We start from the raw sequence: 24,068 nt of genomic DNA, 5'->3' as shown, positions 1-24,068 counted from the left end.
TCCATTGTATATATATGCCACATCTTCTTTATCCATTCATCCGATGATGGACACTTAGGTTGTTTCCATCTCCGGGCTATTGTAAATAGAGCTGCAATGAACATTTTGGTACATGACTCTTTTTGGATTATGGTTTTCTCAGGGTATATGCCCAGTAGTGGGATTGCTGGGTCATATGGTAGTTCTATTTGTAGTTTTTTAAGGAACCTCCATGCTGTTCTCCATAGTGGCTCTAGCAATTCATATTCCCACCAGCAGTGCAAGAGTGTTCCCTTTTCTCCACACCCTCTCCAGCATTTATTGTTTCTAGATTTTTTGATAGAAATAAATACACAGACCTACTAGAGAATTGACTTGAGGCTATGGGGAGGGGGAAGGGTAAGCTGTGACAAAGCGAGAGAGTGGCATGGACATATATACACTACCAAACGTAAAATAGATAGCTAGTGGGAAGCAGCCGCATAACACAGGGAGATCAGCTCGGTGCTTTGTGACCGCCTGGAGGGGTGGGATAGGGAGGGTGGGAGGGAGGGAGACGCAAGAGGGAAGAGATGGGAACATATGTATATGTATAACTGATTCACTTTGTTATGGGGCAGAAACTAACACACCATTGTAAAGCAATTATACTCCAAGAATGATGTAAAAAAATAAATAAAGTGTGCCGCATGGATTAGCAACATCAGCTTCACCTGGGAGCTTAACTGTAGCATCTGAGGCTCACATTCCAGACATTTTCAGAATCTGCATTTTAGCGAGATCCTGAGCACCTTATGCATCTTAAAGTTTGAGAAGAACTTGAGAGAATAGAATAGGACATGATGGGAATGTGGGCTGATTTTAGTAGACTGATCAATTAGAAATATAGGATGAAGTTTAGGAGGGAAGAGTGTAGTATGGAGCAGAGTTAATTTAACATAAGATTAAAGTGGGTAATTAAAAATTAAATTTTAAATTAATATTACATTTACCATGAGATAGAAAATAAGCCTGCTGTTTCATTGAGATTCATAAGTAGTATGCTGGTTCAGTAAGCTTAATGTTATTACAACCTATATTTATTAGGTCCTACTCAGATTCTGTGTATAATGCCAAGCTCGCAGCCTTAGATCACTTGGACAATACGTGTAAATTTGAATTTAGCTCAAAAGAAAAAATACAGATGTATTTTATTTGCCTCTCGTTAGGTCACTTATCACCATCATCATTATTATCATCTTACAAATGAGGCAAATAGCCTTAGAGAACTTAAGTAATGTAGTTACTGTTCCACTGTTAGTTCATGGTTGAGCCAAGGAATGATTCAGATTCTTCTGATTCTGGAGCCTCTTGGGGAAAAGCTGGGGGGAAACTTTCATGTCGAAGCAAATGAGTATAAAATCTCACTGTCTCTAGTAAGGAATAGGAAAGGACTAATAAACCTTCGTTAAGGTAAACTTGCTCTTGTTGGTGGGATAGCTTTCACTTCGCAATGTATCTCTTAATTTCTGATTACCATTTAAAGTCTGGATTAGACCCCAGTCTATTAATGTTCTGTTAAAAGCCTCTGACTTAGTACTTAGGCAGTCACATATTATTGTGTCATCATAAAGTAGATGATAGATGACATTCATGGATATTTGAATTTTAAAATTAGTCATCCTGGATTTTCTTTTCAATTTATACAAAAATGTTTTATTACTTATCAGTTCAGGTTCTTGTAAATGTGGTTCTCTAAATCTTGAGAACTTTGTTATGTAATTACTAATTTAGTATATGAACTATGTGTACTAGATGGGGTAGAAAATGAGAGCTACCTACCCTCCAGGTGGTAGTTTAAAAAATTTTGTCAGTTTTCCTTCACCCCAATGGTAGTTTTCTTTGTTATTTTTCACAGCTGTTTTCTTTAGATTTTGATATTTTGTTTCTTCAGCTGTTATGGTGATACTGATATGGGAAACAGTCCCACACTCACTCTTTTGGGGACCTCTACTCCTTGACTATATGTGGCTGATTTCTGTATGTCTTTTGGTAGTAAATTAGGGGTATGAAAAGTTACATACCCTCACCACTTCCAAAATACTTCTAGATTATTCTGTTGCTTTCTCCTCTGCAAAGATACATCTTATTATTGATTCATCAAATGAAGAAGCTTGAGATTTTTCCCCCCCACCGTTATTAGTGTTTATCCTGATATCAAATTAAAAAGAGTAGTAAATTTTGCCCTTTGAATTAGTTGCATGTGTATTCTGAGAGAACTGAAATTACACATTTTTAATACAAATTTGATTTGGCTGAAGAAGAATTTGTTATTTTTATGGTGGCAATGATAGAGGCAGGACAGAATCTTGGATTTTGTTTAAGAAGCCTGAGCTTGAAAAATGGCTTTGCCATTAACTGACAATGAGGTTTTAGAAAGTTGCTTTTCGTGGTGATGGGAAAACTGGACAGCTACATATGAGAGAATGAAATGAGAACGTTTTCTCATACCATATTAAAAAAAATAAACTCAATATGGATTAAAGACCTAAATGTAAGACCAGAAACCGTAAAACTCCTAAAAGAAAACATAGAACACTCTTCAACATAAATTGTAGCAAGGAAACAGAAGCGAAAATAAACATATGAGACTTAATTTAAAGCATTTGTACAGCAAAGGAAACCATCGACAAAATGAAAAGATAACCTTCTGAAATGAGAGAAAATATTTTCAAATGGTGTGACCTTTAAGGGGTTAATATCCAAAGTATATAGACAGCTCATACAACTCAATATGAGAAAAACAAATTGAGTTTTGCTGAAATAAGCTCAACTTTTAATATGTCTCAATTTTTATGAGTTTGGAGTTTGAGGAAAGGTCAGACTCGGAGATATGGACATTTGGGGATTTATTAGCCTATAGATAATATTAACAGAAACTCTTCATTATGTATTAATGTGCTTTTAAACAATGTTTATCACTTATTAAAATGGTGTAAACTACATTTTCACCAGGCCAGTAGCATGGTCAGAGCATTATTATATACTTCCATAGACATATTTTCTAAAGTTATTAATAGTTATGTATACATTATCATCTGCTCTTTGAGTTTCATTATTTGTTTAAAACCAAAAACCACTTGAGTTATGATTTGCCACATGTTGTTCCCAAAGGTTAATTTAATAATACAGTTACAATTCCAATGGTTAGATAGATATATATATATGTATTTTTTACCATAGCTCTACTATCCATACCTTCCTAACTTCTTGCAGTCTTTCCTCAGTTTCCACCATTGTATTGAAGTCACTCTGTTGCTTTTCATTGGTTTTCTTCTTTCTGTACCCAAGATCCTTTTCATCCTTTTATTCTTTATGCCCTGGGCACTACTGGTTATCATTATTTACTCCCTCCTTTTCTGTTCTCATCCTTGCCTTTTAATGACTGTCTCTTTTTCTTTTCTTCTCCATCAGTCAAAATGTTACCAATTCTGAAGATGTAGTGAAAGCATTAAACTACTCTGTGAAGTTGCCTCTTACTACTATAGCCAATACTGATCTTCTTCTTTTCATTATTCAATATCACTAACTTTGTCATGTGCTAATAGTACTATGTTATGAGATGTTTTTGTACATGTATGTTTTTTTCTCCCCAACTTGTATGATTCCTGAGGCCAGAAACTGTATCTAATTTTTTAACTTCCAGAATTTGGCATAGTACAGTATTGTATCCATTGAAGGCACTCGATGAAGAACTTTTGTTAAAGTGACTTATGAAAATACAATAATCATTGGTTACATGTACATATATTTTAATATAATGTTCTGAATCTAGGTTTCCCGACATGGGAAAGCCCTTTTTAAATTCCCCAAAATCAAGGCATTTGTTTATTTTCAGTCCTTTCATGTACTCAGGTAAGAGAAACTCAAGAAATCAAAGCCCTAAATAGCTATGCTGGTATGCCAGGTCACACTTTAGTGATACGTTATTCTTGAAAGGTATGAATGTTAACATGCTATTTTTGTGCTAATGATATTTACTTCAGAATCAGAGTTGATGTGTGTCTATTGACTCACATGTTAAAGATAAGTTTGAGGGGTGAAGGACAACAAACCTGAAAACATTTTTTTAATAGTGAGCTTCATTTTAGAGCCATAAAATTTCCTGATTTGGGAAATTTGGCACAAAGACTTTGGGATTTATTATAAGATCTATATATAAGAAACATTTTGGATGATCATATATATTGTGTCAGTACTTTAGAGATGTCACTCTGCTGTTTTCTCACTGGCATTATTTCCAAACAGAAATCTGCTGTCATCCTTATCTTTGTGCCTCTGTATCTAGTGTGCCTTTCTTTTTCTCTGGCTATTTTTAGGATTTTCTCTCTGATACTGGTTTTGAGAAATTTGTCCTGCGCTTTGGTGTAATTTTCTTGGTTTCTTGTGTTTGGGATTCGTTGCACTTCTTATATGTGCATACGTGATCTTGCACTTCTTAGAATGCATGATTTCATCAAATCTTGGGAAATTTCAGCCATTTATTTCTTCAAAAATATTTTTATCCTTAAAACTATTATTATACAGTTATTGGGCCACTTAAAGTTGCCCCACATCTCACTGATTTTCTGTGCAATCTTTGTTACTTTCTTTTCTCTGTTTCATTTTAGATAGTTTTGTTTCATCTTTAAGTTCAGTAATGTTCTTCTGCATGTGTAATCTGCCATTAATCCCACCCATTGTATTTTTCATCTCAGATATTGTAGTTTTCATCTCTAGAAGTTCAGTTTGGGTCTTTCACATCTAGCATTTTGAGCATGTTGAATACAGTGTAATGTGCTTTTGTGCTAATTTTAACATCTGTGTCAGTTCTGGGTCAGTTTTGATTAATTTCTCTCCCAATTATAGAATGTATTTTCCTGCTTTTTTGCATGCCTAGAAATATTTGATTGGATTCTAGACATTTAAAATTTTACCTTATTGGATGCTGTATTTTTGTATTCCTATCAGTATCATTGAGCTTTGTTCTGGGATGCAAGTGTTTTTGATCCTTATGGATCTTGATTATAAGTTTTATTAGGCAATACCAGAACAGCATTCAGTTTAGGGATAATTATTCCTCACTACTAAGACAAGACCCTCTGTGACCCCACCCAGTGCCTTGTGAATTAGGAGCTTCTCGGTGTGGCTGGTGGGAATAGGCACTATTCTGGGCCCTTGTGAGTGCGGCATACTGTTTTCATTATCCTTTCAGATAGATCTTTTTTCCAGGTAATTTCCTCACCTGCAAGTTTTGATCAGCCCTCAGCTGAATACTTAGCGGGGCGGGGGCACCTGTAGATCTCCAGGGTTCTCTCTTTGCAGCTCTCTTTAGCACTCTAGTCTGCGATTCTAGCTGCCTTGGTTACCTGCACTTGCAGCTCCTTCTCCATAAGTCAGGGAGTCACCTGAGCTCCACCTATGTGCCTCAGCTTTGGATCTCTTTCAAGGCAGTGTGGTAGAATAGTCATAGGGCTCACCTTGTTTGCTTCCTGTCCCATAAGTATCACTGTCTTATTTCTTGATGTCCAGTGTCTTAGAAACTGTTGTTTCATATATGTGTTTGCCTTTGGTTTGTTTCAGGTAGGTGGGTAAATACAGTCCCTGTTGGCTTATCTTGGCCGGAGATGGAAGTATTCCATTTGTTATTGCTTTTTGAAAAGCATGGTGAGGTTGATAAGAGAAATTTTTAAGGGAGCTGGTCATTTTTAAGCTGAGTGCAATACAGTGTAGTTCTCATTTTAGCTTTATATTTCCCTAAAGTTATCGAAAATAAGTAGAGGTCTTTTCTAGTATGTGTATGGAAATCAAAGTAGACTTAAATTCTTTTATCCTTACAAGTTGTACTTTACCTATCTTTGCTGTAAGAATTAAAATGACAGTTATAAGTTTAAGGTATGCTTTAAAGAGTTAATGATTTTAGTGAATGACGGTAATTTGACCAATTGGATATTAAAGGCTTCAAGTGTATATCTTTAATATATTTCTCAGGATCTTTAGAATTTAAGTTCTGTGTAAAGTAGCTCTAGGATGATAGTATTCTCTAGACTTAGTTCCACAGTTTTCTAATCTCTCACCTATGGTAATACAACATTTCTTTTCTCAGAAGGAGTTTACAAAAGGCATTTAAACACCTAAGTATTCCTTTCCATTTTATAGTCACATGTTCTAATTGGGAGCATATAATCTATCTGTAATAATGAGATGAAGTTTCTAAAATAGATGCCTTTTTAGAAGTTGATTTTATTTGCATAATTGCTTACAGAAAGAATAATATACCATGTTTTTAAAAGTGTTTTGCTAAAAAAGTATTGACACTTCAATTAATATGCCCTATAAATTGTAACCTTAATTTTATGTATTCTGTTATGCTAATATCTTCATACATCAGTTATAGTTATATTTCCCCTATAAAATCCCAAATTTCATTGACTTGTAAAGAGATTTTGAAAGTGCGATATAGGGTGTGGGCATTGGGAGGATTTACATTACTTTAAATGAGTGGATATAGTTTTATGATTGGGATTGAACATAGTTTTATTATTCATAAATCTTTTTCTCCTGTCCCTGAATGTTTCATGAAATAAATATCTTCTAATTATACTCAATTATCACTTCAAGTAATAGAAGATAGTTTTAAATTTAACATAGTGAATTGGCCTACAGGTTGTGATGGAGACTGTGCAGTAGGTGACAGGGCTGATAGTCCAGTTAAAAGCTTGCTCAGTTAGCAGCAGTTGAAAGTAAATAATTAGTTGTGGAAGGCTAGGAGAAACTGCATCAGTTCGGTTCCGTTCAGCAGAAGAAAGAATTGTTGCCTGAGAATATCACCAGGGGTAGCACAGTAGGAAGAGGTCCAAAACATAATGAAAAGTGACATACGGAGTTGAGGTAGCACCTTGCTCAAGGTCAGAATTATGACGGTGGGAAGAGGAGCTAACTCAATAATAGAGATTTGCTGCAGATTTTAGTGGTGGTAATTTAAGTCTCTCTCATCCAGCCCAGGAGTTGTCTGTACTGATATCGGGGGCTCAGGGGCCCTTGGAGCCTAAGAGATCTGAACCAATATCATTTGGTTTGTCTGCGTATAATCTGGATAACTTTTTTGAAGGTAAACTCTGTACTGTTCTTGAGCCAATTAGGTGCTGGGTTCCTGACTAGTTTCAGTTCGTCACTATGCTTGATATTACTGGATAAATTCATGTTTCTTTTTTTCTTTATTCTCTTTAGCACAGTGAATTCTGAGTTAAATAAAATTCTCTGCTAATTATTTCTTTAAATGATCAAGCCTTATAAAATTGAAATTGAACATTGAAATTACACTGATAGCAGTTAGAAAAACTTTCATGAATGTGTTCTTGGAAAATGAAAACCAGATATCTGACATTGGAATTAAGGACATGTATTGAAAGTTTATGTCTAAATCCTAACTTCTTGCCATCTATTTCATACTTTATCATTTGTCAGAAATAAGTATGACCTAGATTTTTAAAGCAATTGACATTTTAATTTGGTAATGGGGGAAAAAACCTTTAGTTGATACTGAACATTGTTTTTCAATAATAATATATAATTTCAATAATGTTTATTGATCAACATTTATGTATGTATATATGTACACACACACACGTGAGCATGAAATGCTGTGGGCCATCGTTGATAGTTTCGCAGTAGTTTTCATATAAGGTTGTTGGTTTTTCTCCATTTAAGATAATTAATTGCTGTGAGCATCTAGCTATTTCCAAACTTCAAGAGTTTCTGGTTGAAGAGGGGATTCAGAGAGTATAATATAAATTGAGACTTTATGTAATTCTTGTTATTATAATCAAAACCTCATCCCCTCCCCCCAACCCTCCAAATACTAATTAAAAAGTTTTTCTTTTGGCTTTTCTTGCTTGTATGTGTTTTAGGTTCATGATAATATTCCTTTTTTTACTGAAATTTTGATTGAGTTAGATGACCTTTACGTTTATTACAACCTAGAGATGTGATATTCTGTTATAAATTTTGCCCTATTTTATAGTTAATCAAAACTAACATTTTGTTCCATTGCACGTTGGACCATAAGTAAAAGTACTGAAGTAGATTTTCCATCCTCTTTTATTTCCATATTTTGAAATAGCTTTGCAGGGTTTTCAAAGTCATTTAATTTAAAGTAAAAAATACTCTTAACCAGTACACAAATATAATTCAGGATTTTACTGTTGATTTGATATTTAATCTATGCTGTAGGATTTAGGACATCTCATCATGTTAGATGAAATAATCAGTATTTTCCATTTTTTTATGACTTTTTTTTTTCTTTTTGTTACGACTTTTTTTTCTTTTTGTGGGATCTTCCTGGACCAGGGCTTGAACCCGTGTTCCCTGCATTGGCAGGCGGATTCTTAACCACTATGCCACCAGGGAAGTCGGGGTTTTTTTTGTTTTTTTTTTTTGGCTGCGTTGGGTCTTTGTTGCCGTGCACGGGCTTCTCATTGCAGTGGCTTCTCTTGTTGTGGAGCACGGGCTCTAGGCGCGCAGTCTTCAGTAGTTGCAGCGTGCGGGCTCAGTAGTTGTGGCACACCGGCTTACTTGCTCGGCGGCATGTGGGATCTTCCCGGACCAGGGCTCAAACCTGTGTCCCCTGTCCTGACTTTCCTCTTAAAGATGTATAATTTTAGTACGGTAGGACAAGATTTCACACATCTATGCAGGATATATACATCTTGCAAATGTGTTTGTTTTAAAAATTGTTTTGTTAAGCATTTGAGCTATAAAATTCTAACTTGTTGTCTAAATATATTTGCTATTAGAAAACTATAGTTAAGCTGGGACAAAGTGAGAGAGTGGCATGGACATATATACACTACCAAATGTAGAATAGATAGCTAGTGGGAAGCAGCCACATAGCACAGGGAGATCAGCTCAGTGCTTTGTGACCTCCTAGAGGGGTGGGATAGGGAGGGTGGGAGGGAGACGCAAGAGGGAGGAGATATGGGGACATATGTGTGTGTATAGCTGATTCACTTTGTTATATAGCAGAAACTAACACACACTGTAAAGCAATTATACTCCAATAAAGATGTTAAAATAAATAAATAAAAATTTAAAAAATCAACTATACTTTAAAATGAAATAAAAATTAAATTAAAAAAAAGAGAAAACTATAGTTAGTCCATGGAAAAACATTTAACTGGCAATGGGGGAGGGGAACACTGACATCTGCAATGAAACTAAAAGAAAATAATATTGCTGTAGCAATAGTATTTAAGAAAAATGCTGAATAATGGAATTGGGGAAAAAATCCTTGTATTTAAGGATAAGCAAGTTTGATTAGGATTTAGGTAGCCTTAGAGAATATAAAAAGAATGTTATTAATAATTAACTTTAAGGACAATTCGAGGTGGATAATGATTCTTATAGTTCATTTTGTGTATAAATTTGTTTTCCTTAATTTTTATCATTTTTCTTACTCTTAAGTTTGTTAGACATATAGAAGGTATAATTTTATTTCTGTTTGTTTTATCTTAATGGATTATTTTTAAACGAATTGGATAGGCAGTTAGGAGAGAGGGATAAAAACATACATGAATATTTGAGGAGGTGACTCAGCAACGGTTGTGAGATATGAGGTATGGGATATTGTTTTGCTATTTGAGAACTGAAATCACATTCTTGAACCTTCTCAATGAGGGTTCAGCTACCTGCTATATATTACAGATTCTGAAATTTTTTTGTGTTTGTTAGCATTGTTGAACTTGCTAATAAAGGAATTGTGTCCCTGGTAGATTAGATAAATGGAATATCAGTGTGAAATTGCTTCACAACAATAGAAATGACTAATCTGAATTTCTTAATAATTATTCATATTGAGAGTTTATGTGTGTGGCACTGTGTTAAATACCTTATGTGTTTAGTGGAAATACCTTTTTTTCCCCCCATTTCAGCAGGAAAAACAGGTTTACTGAAATCAGGAGAAGTAATTAAAATTACAGGTCTGTAACACTACAGAATTCTAAATTATAGGTTAACTTTGCAGGAGGTCATTAGTGGATTTGTTCCCATGGTATCCATGGGTAGCAGGCCTAAAGTGGGTTCATTAACTGAAATATTCTTATGAGGATGAGGTCTTAATCTATTTCAGAGGACTATTTTAATAAGCAGTATTTGTATTTATTCATTAATTATAGTGGCTGTCTATATTTGTAAGTGTATAAAATGTATTACCCCCATTCCCCCCAAAAAAAACAACACACAAATGTTTCCCCAAACTATTCTCTGACCAATGTATACTCATAGTAGGGGTGGAAGGTCTAAGTGCTTAAAGAGGTTAGTAGATTGAAGGGATCTGGGGAGAGATGCTAGCCCGTTGAGCAAGAAAGCCCATAGTGGTGATACTCCCCCCTAGTGGTGGAGCCTGGTAACCCAACACTTTAGAGCGAGGCTGAGGTCCCATTCTATGGAGAATTTTTTGTTTTTTTAAAAAATAAGCCACAGGCCACACAACTCATCAGAACTAGAACTTGGGTTGCTTCTGTAACAATTTAGATTTAAATTCAATACTTCCTCTTTAAATTTATTATTGTCCACTTATAAAACCTATGGTTCTGTAGCAGTGGGGGGCATTGCTTTAATGTTAGCTTCAAGCTAAGTCTGAGGAGACTTTATGAAGGAAGTAGAGAGGTGCAGAGTGGTATTTTGAAGGTAGTGGTGATGGTTCTAATGGAGTTAAGGCTCCTGATGAAGAGAATGCCTGAATTTCTGAAGGAATGATGGCTTTTGAGACCTTGGGAATGATTTTTCTAGATTTGAAGATAAAAACATACTCATATTTCTAGTTCCAGTCATTAAAGTATGAATTTCTTTTAGGATTCATTTATATTTTTTTCAACTGTGATACACATTATACTAACTGAAACATTTGATTTAAATACACGTGTGAACATAATGTTGGAATTCTTTCAATTTATTACATTGATGTATGCTTTGGGCCAGTTTTTCTCTCTGAAAAATTTGTTTTTCTGCACGCACTGTGACTACCTGTAACCTTATAGGAATTGCATTTTTTTTTTTTTTTTTTGCGGTACGCGGGCCTCTCACTGTTGTGGCCTCTCCTATTGCGGAGCACAGGCTCCGGACGCGCAGGCTCAGCGGCCATGGCTCACTGGCCCAGCCGCTCCGCGGCATGTGGGATCTTCCCGGACCGGGGCACGAACCCACGTCCCCTGCATCGGCAGGCGGACTCTCAACCACTGTGCCACCAGGGAAGCCCCAGGAATTGCATTTTGTGGCTTGCTTCATACCAGTTTTTATGAATATATTTGCTTTGTTTGCATATACTTTGTAAGAATTTATTCAATGATAGGTTATTTTATTGTGGTTTGTTTTTTAGTTTCCAGCATTAACTGAAATGCAGTATCAGTATTTACTTTTACATAACAACTTGGATTATACGGGACTTCATTTACTAGTAATTTTATTGTTTTGTTGCCTGCTGTTTACACAGAATGACTTATTTCCTGTGGAGTCTGTGTGGAATACATGATAAAATTTGATTTCTCTGGGAAAAAATCTCCATTAAATGAACTTTAATACAGATATGATGAAAAATATTTACTAGGTTTTATCTCCCCACAATTTGTCAAATGGATTGTAGTTTTTACAGCTTCACATTTTACACTCACTCGTTAAAAGTATTGTTGAGCTTATTAGAGGCAGTTTCCCGTGGTGGAATGAGGAGGTGATGCAGCGTCTCTGATACGCAGTGTAGAGTTTGCAGTCAGTCAGCACAAGTAGCTGTCTCTGTGGTCTCCTGCAAATTGCCTCATCTTTGCAACAATACACACACACAGGCAGTTCGTAGAGGAAACCTGAGTGGTTAGTAAACATATTAAAATATTAAAATGCATATAATATCATTGATCATGAGGGATATGAAAACTACAAGAGATGCTATTTGTTACTTACCAGCCTGGAAGAAATTTTTAGAAGTCTGACAGCTGTAGGGTTGATAAAGATGTGGGAAAATAGGAACTCATACATTGTCAGTGGGAGTCTAAATTGGCATAATTAGTTTGGATAAGCCATTTGGCAATGCCTTACGATTGGTTACTAACTTTTTTATGTGCTGTGGGCGAATTTGACAGTCTGGTAAAGTCTATGCACTTCTTTGCAGAATAATTTTTAAATGAATAAAATATGTAGACATACAAAAGATAATAACCTCACTGAAATACTGTTATCAAAATATAAATGTGATTCAATAATGTTTGTTTTTTTGTGAAGTCATTTTATAACAAGAATCTAATGACAGGTCTTATAACTGAGTTCAAAGTAGTGAAGAGTATAAACAATATCTAGAGCTATCAGCAACAAGCAGAATGAAAGAGGAAAATATTCCTGATTTTTATTGGTTACAAAGTCACAGATACTGTTAATTCTGTGCTGTTTGTTGTCTCTATTTATAATTGAAATCGTAAATTTTAGTTAGAGATTTGTGAAAATGAAGATATGTTTTCCGTCCTTTCCAAGTTCATGGTTTCCCTGAATTCTAATCATGGAAGCAGTGGAGACCCAGTTTAAGAACTCTTGCAGAGAGCGTTTATAAACCATGAATGGTGTTCATTGTTTATAAGAATTTTTTAAAATCTTATAAATGGTTAGAATTCTTATAAATGGTCTCCAGCAATGGAAATAAATAGATTACACCTGTATGGGTCAACAGGCATAGGTTTTTAAAACAAAACTTCGACTTAAAAGTTTCAGTATGAAATTAGAAAATATTATGCTAATTTAAAAAACATATAAAACTATATTGCATATTGCTGATGATTTTATGTACCTGTTTTTGTGTGTGTCTCTGTAGATAATAAAGATAGGTTTAAAAGAAATAACACTTTTGCCTAAATGGGAGAGAGGAGGATAAGATGGGATAAAGAGTTCAGATATACCTGCAATGTTTTAAATGTTTATGTTAAAAAAAAATCTCAAACTTAATAATAATCAGTTACAGATTGCGGGTACATAGGTGTTTGCTTTCTTATTCTTTGTACTTTTCAGAATTAAAACAGTTCTCAAACATTTTAAAATAATGATTATGATGAAATATTTTATTATAGTGTATAAATAAACATTGTAATAAAAAAAGAAGTGGTACAGAGACAGATTAGTTGGAAGGGGATTAACTTCCTTCATTTGCTTCAGGTACATATAGCTTATTCCTGTACATAATTGTACTATTGATATTTTGTGACTAATGCAAGTATTTGTTTGCTTTTCGCTTTTCTATTTAGATTGTAAAAGCAAGCCTTTAAATAGCAGTTGATGTTTATGGCAGCAGAATGGAAACTCAGTTAATGTGGTTAGGACTGTGCTACTCTGCAATAACTTAATAGCCCTTAATTTGTCCATTTCTGGCATGTTTTTCACCAGAAAAGCTCAAAATTTTATCTTTCTAGACCCAGGAAAACAGTTTTATTTGTTGGGCTTATATTGGTTTCTTGTATCTCTTCTCTCTAATGGTTCACTAAATTAGATCAGAAATATCTGGGATTGCTTTCTTCACTTTCTTAGTAAAGAGATACATGAAATCCTGGTTATTGAAGAAGAACTTTTGATAAATACTCCAGGTCATTTTCACTGAAATGAACTAAGGTGTTCGTCAATAAGGATGAATGTAATGGTAACTGCACAAGTTAGAATATAATGAAACGTCTTCATTTTCTCAAATACCAACCTGACCAAAAAGTAAGGATTAGATTGAAGTGAAGTGAACAGAGCTTCCAAGAGCATGGACTCAGTCCATAGATAGGAAGGTTAGTAAGGAACTGCAAAGATGCACAGGGTAACCGAGGCAGTCCCTGGCTGTGTTGCACATTTCTTCCTAGAGAAATCAGAATTTCTTGTCTTTTAACTATTCTTTTTTGGATATCTCTTTCACTGTCTCTTTCCAATTGGCAATAACTGTTGTTTTATTGTTTATAAAGTAATACAGGTAAACATTTCAAATAACATAGAAACTAATAAAGTAGAATAAATACACCCCTGTAATCTTCACCTCTAGAAATAAACCATTATCAATTCACTATATATCCTTTAATATTTAGCATGTATGTAAAATAAGTTAATGAGTGAATAGCACATGTTTATTTTTAAAATATGAAATAGTTCTTTACGTAGTGTTGTGATAAGTAATCCTTTTGGATTTACTTAAAGGTAAGTTGTGACTATCCCTTTAGTAAGTTTGTCTCATCTTGTTAATGACTATAATATGTCCCATTTCATACCATATTATGATCTAACCAATCTCCTTTTTATGGGTACACATATTATTTCCAAATATTTGCAATTATAAACAGTGCTGCAGTGAGTATCCTTTTGAATAAACATGTGTGCCTTGTCTGATTCTTTCTGTGAGATAAATCCCTAGAAATGGTATTGCTGTACTGAACGGTACATGCATTAAAATTTTGTATGTATTATTAGTGTGACCATGAAAGATTGTACCAATGTATGTCTATATTGTTTACCTTAATATTTTACAGTGGTGTTTTTAATATAACATATTATATTCATATGTGAAGTGGAAACAAAATGTTTTTATAGTATTTTTACCAAATGAATATTACCACTAAACATATGGGACCTTATGTACATACCACTTCCAAGTCTTAGTGATCAGCTTTCATCTTGGGTTGCTGTCTCTGATCATAATAGCAAATGTTTTTAAAAGAGTAATTCTCCTGCCACAAGGGGATGGGGAAAGAGTGTCTGGACCAACGACTATGTTAGCCATGAGAGAGCTATGTTAATTCTGTTTCTGCATTTCCAGTAAATTGTTCCATTACTTAAGTTATACAAGTATTTGTCTATGAGGCAGGCACCAGCCTGGGCACGGGGGACACGATGAATGAGACACAGTTCTGGGCTTTAAGTTCTGGGGTTTATTTTAATAATTTAGTGGTAGAAACTGATAAGTAGCTGATAATAGGCAACTATTTAAAAAACTAGCATTGTGGTTATAAAATGACATTTGTAAAATAATACCCTGTAACAAAAAGCAAAATAGAAATGTTCACAGATGAGAGCAAAAAAATTTCACAAAACAATTTAACCACCTAAAAACAACTGTCATTAATGTTGGATGAATTTCATTTTCCTCCAACATTATGAGTATTTTTAAACCTTTATAAAAGTTGAAAGAATTTTACAGTGAATACTCAAAAATACCCACCACCCAGATTTTACAATCAGCATTTTACTGTGCTTGCTTTATCATGTGTCCAATCCTATCATTTATCATCCATCTTTTTAAAGTAAGTTGCAGAAATAAGTATCCTTCTTTGCGTCTACATGCATAGATTAACTACTATTTTAAATAGTACTGTGTTTTAAAGTCTATATTGATTAACTATGTGCTATAGAAGATGTAGAAACTTTGTACTCTTACATTCCTTCCCAAATTCCCTTTCCTGTCTCCAAATATTTGATAAATTACTTTGTTTAATTTTGGAACATAACGCAAGTGTTATAAATCTTGAGCAACCATATAACTTATCCAGACAAGGATATTTGTGAGAGAGAAAGGAGGTACTATTCATGATTACGCAGGGACAGCGAGTACAGCTTGGGTGCTCCTAGGCAAATGAAGATGATCAGACTGTCTATAACAATAGCTGCTGGAGTTGTTTATTATTCTTAGTTGTATACTTAAGTGTATTTGTATTTAATAAATTAAACACTATAGTCACATTTAGTTTTTTACCACAGTTTATTTCCTGAGTTCTTCATTTTGAGTCACCTCTGGTTGGATTTTATCCATAGCTTCTCCTTTCCTGAGTTCTTTATTTTGATGTATCTCTTGGTTCGATTTTATCCTCAAGTAGTTCCCCCACCTCTGTGACTGGGTCTAATTTGTACTGAATTCATTGATTTTTTTACTTGCTTTGTTACCTTACATTATTTTTATACTTTTAATAAATAATATATTTCAATATGCTATTGTTCTTTTATTATCCCTATAATAATAGGGATAAATGGAACAATAGTAGAGGTATCCCTTATCTGGAAAGGGAGGCACGGTGTGAGGTTAGAATATTGTTTCTAATACTACTCAGTGTTTTCTACGTAAAGCCCCATGTAATAGTTTCTTTGGAGGTTTTAATGCCCCCAGTTTTGGGGTCTCTGCTAATAATACAGACTTCGGTTAGTAGGTAGCTGTGATAATTTTGATAGTATACTGTTTATATGAAATGACCAAACCCGATCTTTTGTTCTATCCAAAAACTTGGCTTGCTCCTGCCATTTGTAAGTAATTTGGTAGACGAAATTCTACTTAGGAAAGCTTTAAAGTACATTAGAAGCTTTGATTTCCTCTTGGCTTGCTTTCTGTTGGATTCTATTTAATTTTTTTTGGTTTTAATAATTTTACTATCACAAATTTTACTATCAAAAATTTATATGACTCAAGAATAAACCTGCTGAAAAAAATCGTCTCTTCATTTTGCAATTTATGGAATAATGTTTTTATTTTTCCATATTCTTGTAATAAAACTTTTCTTCAGCTGTAACACATAGTACGTTGCTCTTAATAGTGAAGAGTTGTATACAACCACTTCTAGAACAGAGCAGATTATTTTATGATATAATGCATTATTATAATAGGGTATCTGCTATACTTGTTGATGCTGGTAGTGACCATCCTGCCTGGATCTTTGCTCTCGAGGCTGTAAGGCCCTATGGCTATATACAGCCTCAAGTTGATTTTCTTCTCTGCTCATACAGCTACTCTTATTCTTTGTATCTGGTACCTGTTTTACAGTGGGATATTTATACAAGAATAAATGTCTAACAGAAGGATATGAAGGAGTTCAGGAAAGAAGGTCTCAGAAACTAATGCAATAGTGGAATAAAAATGGGATGCTCATTTAGCCCTTGTCATGATTGTTCCATATTAAAATGACTTCATATTTTGATCCTTCAAGTGAAAACATCGTGGTCCCCATTTCTAATGATGTTGTCTCTTGACAGGAGAGTATTGTACTTCAGCAGTTTTACAGTGAAAAAGTCACAAAGACAACCCACGTGAATTTAAGAAAACCTCCTCCCAAACCAAAAAAAAACCAAAAAACAAACTGTGTTCACTTTATAGTAAAAAATAAAACAGAATAACTCCCAATTCTAAAAAAGACAGTTTTTGACTATTTACATGACTTTTATTTATTTATCTGTAGATAGTTAGTAGTTATTTAGTTGTAGTTAGTATAAACTTTGCCTTCTATCTTTCCACTTAATGTTATAATAGAATTTTTTCACTAGTTACAGACCACATATATATTATTCTAGTCCCTAATATTTCATTGTTTTAATATGCTCTTTATTTCCTGGCTTTTTTATTTTTATTGATGTTAATCACATAACTATGTTCAGATTTTTTCCTTTGGAATTATTTTTTAGGGTATGTTAAAGTAGATGTGATTACATCACACTGATAATAATTTATTATTTTGTATCAATGTTTTTGTGTAGGGCCTTACTTTTTGGGGATGAGATGTATTTCCTAGTATACCTGAATTTATATAATTCCATACATTCATTAATCTAGTGTTGTTACTACTACTAGTATCAAATACAAAATATTTCAAAACACCGTGTGATAGTCTCTTTGTGTTTTCTCTAATAAAATTAAGGTATAATGGCATTTAACATTAGGAATCTTAAAATTTATTACTGCCATGGGATAAGTTTTTCATGGAACAAAGCATTTTGATATTTTTCATTGTAGAATTCATATTCATGTGTTTATGTAAATGCACTACTTCTATTTTTGTGAATTAGGAAATCCTAGAATAATTAAAATTGATATTAAATTCTTGAATTGTTAATTTTAAATTTGACCACAGTAATTTTTAAGTTCTTATGGTTATGTCAATTATATATACTATAAATATGCAAGTTCGGGAAACAGTTGCTTTTATAATACTCTTTGCACTTTCGAAGCAGTGAAAAAATAGAGCAAAGAATCTATGATAAACTAAAGTTAGAAATCCTTTTTTTTAAAGTTACATTTGAATAGGAATAATAAATTATAGATTCTTAGTTTATAGCTTAAAAATTTTACAGATTCCATTCAGTAGATACACAGTGTATGTAGAGGGAGCTTCAGGGCCAATCAGGAGCTAGCCATTCTCAGGATGCTTTGAAGGATACAAAATCATGGAAATGTGGATCTTTTCCTAGGGAAATTTTCTGGGGAGAGTTCAGGTTAATAAAGTCACTACTTAAAAGAGTGTCACTGGAAATATTTTTACTGAGTCTCTAGAAAAAGTTCACTTAATTGAATATTGTAGCACCATCAATTGAAGTTCTATCCTTTCTACAAAAGCATGAACGTTTGAAAAAATATTTTCACCAATAACTTTATTTCTACATTTCTCATTCAGCTCTGAATTGAATTAGATACTGTCTTTAACATGTTGGACTTAAAAACTTATGTAACACTCTCCCCCATATAAACTTGTAGCTGCGCTGGTATTGGCCTTAGGTAGCCGGCTGGGTTCCCTTCTCTGTAGTTACACAGCCAGGTTCTCTTTAGGATCTACACTGAGGAAGAATTGGTCTGGGATTTTCCAGTATTTCTTTCTTTACTTTTAAAGAGCTTGATATTAAATACATCAAAGAACTCTCAGTATGATTAATGTATTTTTGAATCTCTCACTTTTTCACCTTTGAAGTAATGATAGTTGAGGTTTTCCTGTAGAGTGTAGATTACATTTCCTGCAGAGGTACGATGATTTGCCAAGTTCTTACCTAACCCTTTGTTTGAATCTTTGCTCTCTTTATGGCATGTGTACTGTATGCATTTTTTATTTTTGATAAAAATGGTGTATTTGTCCTATTTATTGTGTAGCTCATTGAGGTCTTAAGGCTGAGTGCCCTTAAGGCTGTTGGTGATCTTTAGTGAACACTTTGTAGTTATCAATACATGGGGTGGTATAATCTCTGATATTTTGATTTCTGGAAGCATTCATTGCCCCTTATATTTTATTCAAATATGAGAAGAATGGCATGATATTAAGAAAATGAGTAAGGATTTTGGGATCAAATAATTGTAGAAATTGAAGCTAACTTTTCTCCCAAATGCAAAAATGTGCATCTGGCTGCTTCTCTTTGCCTTGTCAGTGGGCTTTGATTGAACCTCTTGGATATTCAAGTTGTGAAAAGTACAGCTCTCTTTTCCTCTCAGAGACTTTCTATAAAATACAAGGAAGGACAGAAGGGCCATGAAGTTTCTGTGGGTCACTAAGAGATACCTTCAACATGTACTTCTTATTCTCATTCCAAATTTATGTCCTGTGAATTATTGTAAGCAAGTTAGTGTGGCTATTTTTTCCTTCCATTTTTATTGAGATATAATTTACACATGGCACTGTATAAGTTTAAGGTGCACAGCATGATGATTTGACTTATGTGCGTCATGAAATGATTACCACAGTAAATCTAGTGGACATCCATCATCACGTATAGATACAAGATAAAAGAAAAAAAGTTTTTTTCCTTGTGACGAGAACTCTTAGGATTTACTCTCTTAATAATTTACATATAGAACATACAGCAGTGTTAATTCTATTATGTTGTACATTATATGCTAATACTTGTCTTTTTCTTTTTTTATAGTTCCCTGTGCTATACAGCAGGTTTTCATTAGTTATCTATATTATACATAGTAGTATATATGGCACCTGAACAAATACTATGTAGGTGTAAATATTACGTAGGTGACTAGAACAGACACATGAATAGCTATCCCTCTGGCAGATGTTTTTTTAAGACAAGAGACCACATACGTATCTTTGTTTTGGTGCATCTGGTCATCATTAAAATTTACCTAGGGATAAAATGCTGGAAAAGAATATGGGTACAAAGTATTAGTGAGATTTTTTTTTCCTGTTTAAGCTTCACTTTGGAATGGACAATTTCATTACATGTTGTTTAGTGAAATGTACCGTTTCTTTGTATTTTTGTTATGAATTGGTTAAAAAAACATGCATTGAGAAAAAATTGATTAATGTCATATGTTGGGGACTGGCATATGTCGATTATGCCAGTTTATTAATAGTGAATTGCCTTACAATTCAGTTTTTATAAAAACATTAAGATAAAAATAGAGGGCTGGGCACCTATAGTTAGTGTGACTGAGTATCTTACCTTCATTAATATGTGGGACCTGCTGGCCCATGATTTTTACAAGGTAACAGGTAAAGACAGGGTTTCTTCCTTGAAGATTCTAAATTTTAGATTTCTTTTTCCTTTTAGAAATGGTAGATATATGGCATCTGTGTCTCTATTTCCAGCCTTGTGCCAGCAGCAGACAAAACTCAACGGCTCACACCCTCTTTACTGATAGTATCAGTGTGGATTTCAAAACTGTGCTTTGTACTGAATTTAAATTAGCTGCTACCAGTCAGTTAGTGTTCACAGAAATAAGATCTTGTGTGTCATCCTTTCCTGAGCTGGCACTAAGCCATTTAACAGCAGAGCCACAGCCGTAACACATCAATATAAGCAACGTATATTTTTTAAAGCTAGAGCTCATTTGCTGTAAAGCCTTGAGAGTAGGATCTGTTGTACTTTCATTTTCCATAAACTTAGCATAGTGCTGGTCATGTATTTAGTAATCCACAATGCATGTTTAGAAATTTAGCACAATGTTTGCTATGTACTAAGTACTCAGAGAACATTTGGTAACTCTTGAGATTAAAGTACTAATAAGATTAAAAAAAACACTCCCTCTGTAGTTATTCTTTTAGCAACCTGATTGAGGTTGCTGATAGAAATTAACCCGAGGAGAAGGGAACAGAATTTGAGTGCCTGTACTTTTCCGGATGCTGTGCTAGGAGTTTTCCATACATTAACTCATTTAATTTTACCAATTTGTGAGATATTATTTCAATTTTATAGATGAAGATGAGATTCAGAGAAATAATTTGGTCAAGTCACACTGCATGCAAATACAGAATCATCATTTAAATTTGAGCCATTAAATTCTATTTTTAAAATGAACATATGGTGCCTTTTCAATTTTTAAAGGTTGCACTATGTTCCGTATTATGGATGTTTCCATGCGCCCTTCACTACACAGAATTCCCTTGGGCATGATTTCGTTTCAGGTTTTATTCTCCAGTGGGAAGAGAGATTCATGAGCATCACTCTCTTCAAGAGACCAAAAGGGACACACAGAGAAGGTGGGGAAGTCTTAAAGGTAGTCCTGGGTAAGGGAAACTGTAGCATGAAGAAAAATTCCCAACAAAGAGGGGTACAAATGGCCCTGAAAAGGGAAATACTTTGAAGGAACAGATGCACCCAACCTTCTCCTTAAAGAAAATCACATGCCTGTCACAGAGAAATGCAACATAGAATAAACCCTATTTGTGGACTGTAGCTCAACCTGTGATTCTTTCTTAGTAGATTTTAAAAGCATGAATTCACATTAATCAGATTTCTCTTCCTTACTGAATATTTCTACTCCATCACCTTGTAACATTTTCCTTTGAGAATTAACTTAATCTTCTTTACAAAAAATGCTCTTGAAAGTTTGAATGAACCATGATGCCCTAAAAACCTACCTTCCTAGACCATTTATTTCTTTTTCTGTGCAAAGGTGACTAGTTCAAGATGTGATGAGGTTTCTCTTTCCTTATGTAGTAGTGTTGTCCCTTCTTCATTATGTAGACTCTTACTTTTTTTTTTTTTTTTTTTTTTTTGGCTGTGCTGCATGGCTTATGGGATCTTAATTTCCTAATCAGGGATTGAACCCTGGCCCTTGGCAGTGAGAGTGGAGTCCTAACCACTGGACCACCGGGGAATTGCCTTAACATTTTTATTTTGAATGCAACATGTTCATTTGAATATTAGGCTATTGGTTGCAAGAATTTTTCTGTAACCTCTAAAACTGGTAAGATTCTGCAGTGTGTATAGATGTTTAGAGTATGTACTTTGGAATAAGACTGGGAATCCCCAGTTCTACCATTTACTAGCTTTATAATCTCGGACAGGTTACTTAATATCTTGGTGCCTCTGTTTCCTTGTCTCTAAACTTGAAATGTCAATGATTCCCCCATCATAGGATTGTTATGAGGATTGATGAATTCATTAAACAAGAAAAGCATTTCGTACAGTGCCTAGCATATAGTAAGCACACAATAAGTGCTAGCTGCTGTTGTTATTACTACAGATCTTTGAGGTGCATGACTCTATGTTTTACAATACTTTTCCCTTTTTATTTTTTTGTTTCTAGACCTGATTTGTTAATATAGTTGAGTATCTTCAGAAATTATTGCTGTTTATGTTTTTTTTTTCACATGGAAAGACATGTATTTGGTTTACTAAGACTATTTTCTCCACATATAGAAATTATTGATTTACCTCCTTTTTAAAATTAGAATGTTTCTTTAAAAAAAAAAAAACAACAAAAACCCAAACTAATAAACCTCTGTACCGCTTACCATGGTAAGGTGTTTTATCTCAAACAATAGGTCAGCAGTACCTTTTCCTCTAATAATGGGGGATTTGAGGCTTGTCAGATGAGTAAAAGTGAGAGCTCACTAGAGATGTCAGTTGCTGGTTTAAGGTAACTGGTGTACTTTTTAAAGTCTGTTGCAACTAAAACCACTTCAGGGTAGGGCAGTGGCGAGAGCTACCGTTCCTTAGACTTCAGCTTCATCCTCTGTGGATTAAGCTTATTATTGCTGTGCTGCTATGGTTGCTATGTGAGTTTAATAAGATAGCATATGTGATGTCCATAGCATGGCACTTAGCATGTCTAAAGCACTTAATATTCTGAGACTGTAACTAGAGAAAGACAGACTTTTATTTGAAAATATCTCATTATTTTTTGTCATCTAATATTTAATCTGAATATAATGTTCTTCACAAGTTCTCCAGTAATAACCAGAATTAAAACTGTGGTTCTCATGTGTTTTGATATATATTCAGAATATGTAGGAAATTTGACAGGAAAAGAATTGTAGACTACATATAGGATTATAGTGGTAAAATCACCCTTCGTTATCTAACAATAGTGAAAACAATACTTCTACCAATACTGCCTTGTATTTTATAGTACTTTATAATTTACAGAGGTTTTTACCTATCATCTCTCAGTGTATCACCTAGGTATGTATTGGAAAGTCAGATGTTAATAGACGAGTCCCTAGGTTCTGAGAAGTGAAGTGTCTTGGCCAAGCTTTCGTGTGTAGTGACCAGAGCACAGCCCTTTTTCTTTTCGTACAGGACCCTTAGACTGTGCTTGGTGTGCTCAGGTGTCATACGTCTCATCAATTAAGATTTCGTCTGTGCCTAGGTCCTTAGTCCTTCTTAAATGGCACAGTTGAAGCCCTTCTCTTCCGACCACTCATTCTTTCTTGATTTTCCAAGGCTAACAAATTTCTTATAGGAATACAACCCTGTAGAGTTTTTTTACTTCTCAGACTGTTTCAGGTAAAATGGACAATCTAAAGATTAAGAGCGTTCTGTACAGAGGCTAGAGTGTTATTTCCACTGTCACCCCACCCTGGAAGAGACTCTTCCTAGCCCCCACCTCCATGGTACCGTTTCGCCTCGCTGCACCTCCCACCATCCCAGTGCCTGCTGCAGTAAGCCACTATTCCTGACTTTTAGCACAGTAGATTTGTTCCTGTTTTTGATCTTACTATAAGTAGAATCACGCAGTGCTCTTTTGTGCATATGTGTCTTTCGCTCAGTTTCCTCTTCGTGAGATCCCTCCAAGCTGTTTGCATGTTGATGCTTGGAGGGGAATTGAGAGTTGGGTTGAGGCTCCCCGTTCTGCCCTTGCTAGCGAGGGCGGTGGTGGAAGGGCAGTGTTTCGTCTGTGGAGTTTGGCTAGACCAGAGCAGTTAGTTTTTGTCTTACTAGATCACCCTTTTTTGTCCTTTGGGTAAGGAGAGCAGGCTTTTCTTGGGGTTTTTGTTTGTTTGTGTCCATTGGTGTTCTTGGATTGCCAATGTTTCTGGCTACCAGTCTGGGATGGGTGAGGCTGAAACACAACTCAGGGCACTCACCACCATGGTCTC

At 34.6% G+C, this 24,068-nt stretch overlaps 1 protein-coding gene across 4 annotated transcripts in view; it reads left to right on the top strand.

The window, feature by feature from the left end:
* TUSC3 (tumor suppressor candidate 3) overlaps window positions 1-24,068 on the top strand; it is a 183,611-nt gene that overhangs the window by 37,053 nt on the left and 122,490 nt on the right. The window contains exon 1 of one of the 4 annotated variants that reach the window (XM_027122720.1): window positions 15,562-15,567. The exons of the other annotated variants lie outside the window; for them this stretch is intronic. The gene's annotated coding sequence lies outside the window, so the exon portion shown is untranslated. Of the gene's footprint in view, window positions 1-15,561; window positions 15,568-24,068 lie in introns of those variants that run through there. 4 annotated transcript variants of the gene reach the window in all.

This window comes from Aethalodelphis obliquidens, unplaced genomic scaffold (assembly GCF_003676395.1).
Source record: "Aethalodelphis obliquidens isolate GAN/ISIS:26980383/991018 unplaced genomic scaffold, ASM367639v1 scaffold25, whole genome shotgun sequence".
NCBI lineage: Eukaryota > Metazoa > Chordata > Mammalia > Artiodactyla > Delphinidae > Aethalodelphis > Aethalodelphis obliquidens.
Note: the sequence above shows the minus strand (reverse complement) of the source record. Positions and strands in the feature narration are given on the sequence as shown.